A 6,164-nucleotide genomic window follows, 5' to 3' on the forward strand; every position below is an offset into this window, starting at 1 on the left:
GGTGATGGGCCCAGACCCCTGCGCCATAGGATTTAGACCGGCGTGCTGACCTCTCTGTTGTGCCTAGGTGGGGCTACGACGTGTTGATCTTCCGAGGCCGGACATGGCCCAGGAAAGTGTGTCCGGCCAAATGGGATCAAGCGTGTTGGGTTATGTGGTGCACCCCTGCAGGGAAGTTTATCTATTCGAATAGCCGTGATCTTCGGTAACAGGACGACTTGGAGTTGTACCTTGACCTTATGACAACTAGAACCGGATACTTAATAAAACACACCCTTCCAAGTGCCAGATACAACCCGGTGATCGCTCTCTAACAGGGCGACGAGGAGGGGATCGCCGGGTAGGATGATGCTATACGATGCTACTTGGTGAACTTACCATCTACTCTCTTCTACATGCTGGAAGATGGAGGTGGCCTGAAGCGTAGTCTTCGACAGGATTAGCTATCCCCCTCTTATTCAGGCATTCTGCAGTTCAGTCCATCGATATGGCCCTTTACACATATACACATGCATATGTAGTGTAGATCCTTGCTTGCGAGTACTTTGGATGAGTACTCACGATTGCTTTTCTCCCTCTTTTCCCCCTTTCCATTCTACCTGGTTGTCGCAACCAGATGCTGGAGCCCAGGAGCTTGACGCCACCATTGCCAACGACTCCTACTACACCGGAGTTGCCTACTTCTACGTGCAGGCCGCCAACGACGGCCAGGAGTAGTTTAGGAGGATCCCAGGCAGGAGGCCTGCGCCTCTTTCGATCTGTATCCTAGTTTGTGCTAGCCATCTGATGGCAACTTGCTTAACTTACGTCTGTACTCAGATATTGTTGCTTCCGCTGACTCGTTTATGTTCGAGTACTTGTATTCGAGCCCTCGAGGCCCCTGGCTTGTAATATGATGCTTGTATGACTTATTTTAATTTTATTGTTGTGTTGTGATATCTTCCGGTGAGTCCCTGATCTTGATCGTACACATTTGCGTGCAGGATTAGTGTACGGTCAAATCGGGGGCGTCATAGCGCCCACCCCCACCAGGCTCGCCCTCCACCCTCATGGGCCCCTCGTGGCTCCACCGACCTACTTCTTCCTCCTATATATACCTACGTACCCCGAAACCATCGAAGAGCACCACGAAAACCTAATTCCACCGCCGCAACCTTCTGTACCCGTGAGATCCCATCTTGGGGCCTTTTCCAGTGTCCTGCCGGAGGGGGCATTGATCACGGAGGGCTTCTACATCAACGCCATAGCCTCTCCGATGATGTGTGAGTAGTTTACCTCAGACCTTCGGGTCCATAGTTATTAGCTAGATGGCTTTTCTCTCTCTTTGGATCTCAATACAAAGTTCCCCTCAATTCTCCTGGAGATCTATTCGATGTAATCTTCTTTTACGGTGTGTCGTGGAATTGTCACGGCAGATGTCCTCGTGCAAGGACTTAGTCGTGGAGCCATCACCACTAGGAAGCTTAAAGGGGTTAAATGGGACAAAGGACACGAGGATTATACTGGTACGGCCCCTTACGTTGAAGGTAAAAGCCTACTCCAGTTGAGGTGGTATTGCTTAGGGTTTCGATGACCAGGAGCTAAACCGCTCTGCCTGGCTATCGATCTGATCTTACTTGTCCTGAACCGCCGCCGGGTCGTCCCTTTATATAGAGAGGTTAACGCCCAGCGGCTCTCAGAGTCCCGGCCGGCTTATAAACAGCGTCCGGCTTGGACTCCTAACTATTCTTGCCTTACACTACAAGTCACGCCTTACGGCGGTTTACCACTACGGGCCTTAAGCCCATTACTGACCCGCCATCTTCGAGCTTGATTTTGGGCTTCATGCGATGATCGTCTCAATGTAACCCGGCCCCTCCTGGGCGGGTGACACCAGTAGTTATATCCCCAACATTAGGCCCCAGATTGATTTGAACCGGTTCATGTCAATCTTCAATACCTTAAGAGAAAATCTTCCGGCTTCTGTTTGCGCGAAGGTTATAACCCGCCATGACGTCATCTTCTGGATTCTTGGTAACCTGCCGTGACGTCATCCGCCATTAATGCACGTTCCGTCCAACGTATCTCAACGGATCCTTATCTTAATAACTATCCCGAAAATCGAGGCGCCTCTGCAGCTGGATAATCATGTCTTCAGCCTCCTCGTTTCTCGCGCCCACTCATCACCCGTCCCTTATAAATAGGCCCGGCCCTCAGTTCTTCGTCACTCTTCTCTTTCCATCGTCTTCCTCCTCTCAACACCCCAGAGCCCGAGCTTCGCCGCCGCCGCCGCGCATCCCGTCTGCACCAACCAAGGCCGCTGCATCGACCTGTCTTGACCAGAGAACCGCGACGCATCTCCGCTGCTCGTCAGCACCAGTAAGTCCTCGCTGTCCCGTATACTAGATCCACATTAGGGTTCGCAAGTTCTTCTGTGTTCTTCGTGGTTCCTCGCGATTCCTTCGCAGTTCTTCCACAATGGCTCCCTTTGATCCAAGAGTAATGCACAACTCCGGCGGTAGTCGTTTCACGCCTATTTTCAATATTAGCAGACTCCTTTTGCTTGCAAAAAACCTCATTTAGAGCTTATGAACTTCTCCGTATCAGTTTTTAGGTCTAGAAAATTTTCTTTTCTGGACGATCGTTTGATCCAAAATAATCCCTGTAATCTGTGAGACTTGTTTGCGCAACACTTAGGCAAAAACTGCATGTGTTAACCATGGCGGGTCATATCGCCGGCTTAAAAGAAGCCATGCTTTGTGAAATTTCTGGATCATTCATAATAGAGTTAAATAACTTAATTGCTCATGATATCGATGGCGGCTTAAATAACCTGACACAATTAACCATATATCATTAGGCCCTTTCATAAGCCGCCATCTTGAATACTGAACTGAAATTTTCCTCCGGCTTAAATTTGAACCTGAAACTTTATTTTGTAATAGGCTTCCATCTTTCACAATGCCACCTAAGGCTCCCAAAGCACCCATCACCTGCAACTGGGTTAGATCCAACGTCACCAACAGCATCTTAGCTGACTTCGTGAAAACGGGTTATCTGCCAAAGAAAGAGGTCATGTCCTATCGTGCTCCTGACCCGTCAGAAGAGAGGCCTCAACCTAAGGAGGGGGAAGTTGTCATATTTACTGATCACATGAACCGGGGCTTTGCTTCTCCCGGCTCAAAATTCTTCAAAGATGTCCTGCACTTCTTTGACCTGCGACCTCAAGACATCGGACCCAATTCCGTGTCAAACATCTGCAACTTCCAAGTGTTCTGTGAGGTGTACCTCGGAGAAGAACCCAACTTGCTGCTCTTTAGGGAGTTATTTTACCTGAACCGCCAGAATGAATGTGCCAACGGGCCTAGCTTGGAACTTGGCGGAATTTCAATCCAACGACGGAGAGATTGTCTTTTTCCTTATGCTAAGCCACCAAGCCACCTGAAAGATTGGAACCAGACATGGTTCTACTGCCAGGACACTTCTCCGGCTGACGAGAACCCTCTGCCCGGCTTTCGCGCCCTGCGTCTGGAATCAAATCACCCCTTGCCAGCCAAATTATCTCAAGCTGAACGTCAACCACTTACACCCACCATCAACAAAATCAAAGCTCTTCTGGGGAACGGCTTGAATGGTATTGATCTGGTCCGGGTCTGGGTTGCCTGGCGGGTGATTCCTTTAAGCCGCTGCCCCGGCTTGATGTGTGATTACACAGGCCAGAAAGATGATCCTCTATGACACAGTCCAGACGACTTACCTGAGGACATCATTGATGATACAACCAAGTCGCTTCTGAACGAGAGCCTGGCAGATTGCGGGAGAGTGGGCTTAAGCCCTTTCTGCAAGACTAACCCGGCTCCAGTGGTAAACCATTGACCTGAATGCTTCTCCTTCCATTTTAACGATTTTGTCTTAACTTACTAACCTTTGTTGTATTTTACAGGCTAATGATAAATTCTGGAAGGTCAAGTATGACCACGAAGCTACCAAGAAAGCCAGGAAAGTTAAAAAAGCCTCCGAGTCAGGAAGGTCAAGTATAACTTACTAACCTTCGTCTGGCTAATGATAAATTCTGGAAGGTCAAGTATAACTTACTAACCTTCGTCTGGAAGACACCTCCGAGTCAGAGGTAGTTCTTGACTCTTTAGGCTCCTTTTTTAACCATGTTATTGACACGGATTATCAGCAGGAGGATACTGGAACAAGTCACGAAGTGAATGAAGAGGTAACTATAATCTCATCCGACTCCGAGCCTTTGCCGAGACGGAAAGTTCGAAGAGTAACCCGAAAAGTAAGATTTTCACATCCTTTAGCTTATCAAGATCCTCAATTTCTTTTGAAGCGACAGATTCATGAGAGCCGGAGGCAGACCCGGACCAGCAAAGACACAGACCTCTCCTCCGGCTTACCCGAAGCATCAAGGAAGCGTCGGACTAAGGTTATCTCCGACTTATATCCTTTTCATCCTTTGGCGGGCGTCACTCGTCAACCACTCAATTCCTCTGATTCAAACTACCAGGGAACTTCACCTTCCTCCGGCGACTCAATGCAGTCTAGCTTGCCGGCCTTCAAGACCGCACCCGGGTAATGATGATCGGCTTAATTTGTGCATATCTTACTCATGTTTTTGCACTAACTCTTTGACTTTCAGTGTACAAGTAAAGCCCAGCAAGAGGGCGAAGAAAATTAAACCGGCCGCAGAGCCGGCCCTGACTGAACCTGAGGCTTCTGCTCATGAGCCGCCGTCTGCTCCAGCTCCTGAAACCACCACTGTTCCATCTGAAGAACAAGTTATGGAAGGTTCTGATAATCCGGAGATCCCCAGCCCGGCTCATCCAGATGATCCGGACGTTGTAATCACCCGGACAGAGTTTGCCGAACCAGGAAGACCCACCGTGTTAGCTAGATGCTCTGCCAAGGAAGAGCTTCTGGAACGCCGCAGGGCCAGGCTGGACATCACTGACTATGCCAATCTGAGCATTGGAGATATTGTCTCTGGCTATGTTAATCAAGTGCACAACAGCCGGGACCTGGAAATTGACATGGTGAAGCAAATAGAGCAAAAATCTGAGGCCTGACTCTCTTGCTTACTCCATAGTTATCCTTACCATGCCAGCCCCCAAGTCTATGACTTATGATAAAATATGTTGTAGACTTAATACCGGCTTAAGAATCACTGCAAGAAAACCGGCTTACCTGGTAACACTCAAGGGCCGGCTTAAACAGCATAGTTGACCCGGTTCTTTCCTTACTTTAATCAAGTAATTGAGCAACTTTACACATTAGCCCCCAAGTGCCAAGTACCTTTGCCTGCAAAGTGCTTGGGACTTATCTTCATGAACCGGCACTGTAAATAGAGCTTTTCAGCATACATTAGCCCCCAAGTGCCAAGTGTCTTTGCTTGCAAAGTGCTTGGGACTTAATGTTGCATCTTAATCACCCTAACTGTAACCCGGAATTTCTACAGGCCGCCTGTAAGAAATTTGAATCAGAAATCTCCGATCTAAAGAAACACCTGAAAACTCAGGAAAGTGAGACCCAAAAGGCCAATTCCAAATTTGAATTCAGTGTATCTGCACAAGAGAAACTGAAGAAAAAGTTTGAAGCAGAAAGAAAAGCCTGGGCGGATGAGAAAACTGCCTTGCTCTGCCGGGACGAACAAGCGGAGGCCGCTCTTTCTGAAAGAACCGCCGTACTTTCCGGCTTAAAACGCCATGTATCTTAGATGGTCTCCGCAATCTTCAGTAAGTTACTCTGGAAGTTTCTAACTAGTTTACATCGTCCATTTCCCATAAGTATCAACATTGCCATCAGCTCACCTGACTTTGTAATGCAGGTCCCAGAAGTTCCAATCTCAATGAGAACGTGCTGACCAAGCTGAAGGCGGTTTATACCTTGGTAGAACAACTTTACACCGGGTCACAGCGTTCCTTAGCCGTTGTGGCTCTGTCAAATGAGGTTCCCACACACCTGGCAGATGTACTCAGGCGGCTTGCCATACTTCCTCAACGCTTCCAAGAGTTGAGACGGGCTTCTCCAAGAGCCGGAGCTATAGCCGCTCTGAGCCGGGCCAAGGCGTTTCTACCGGAGCTAGACCCGGCCGACATCACTCTTGGATACCCCAGCTTGAAGGAAGACGGCACCCCCTTTGACCAGAAAGACTTCGCCGCCTGTGTGAAGAGCGT

Source organism: Aegilops tauschii, chromosome 5 (assembly GCF_002575655.3).
Source record: "Aegilops tauschii subsp. strangulata cultivar AL8/78 chromosome 5, Aet v6.0, whole genome shotgun sequence".
Taxonomy (NCBI): Eukaryota; Viridiplantae; Streptophyta; class Magnoliopsida; order Poales; family Poaceae; genus Aegilops; species Aegilops tauschii.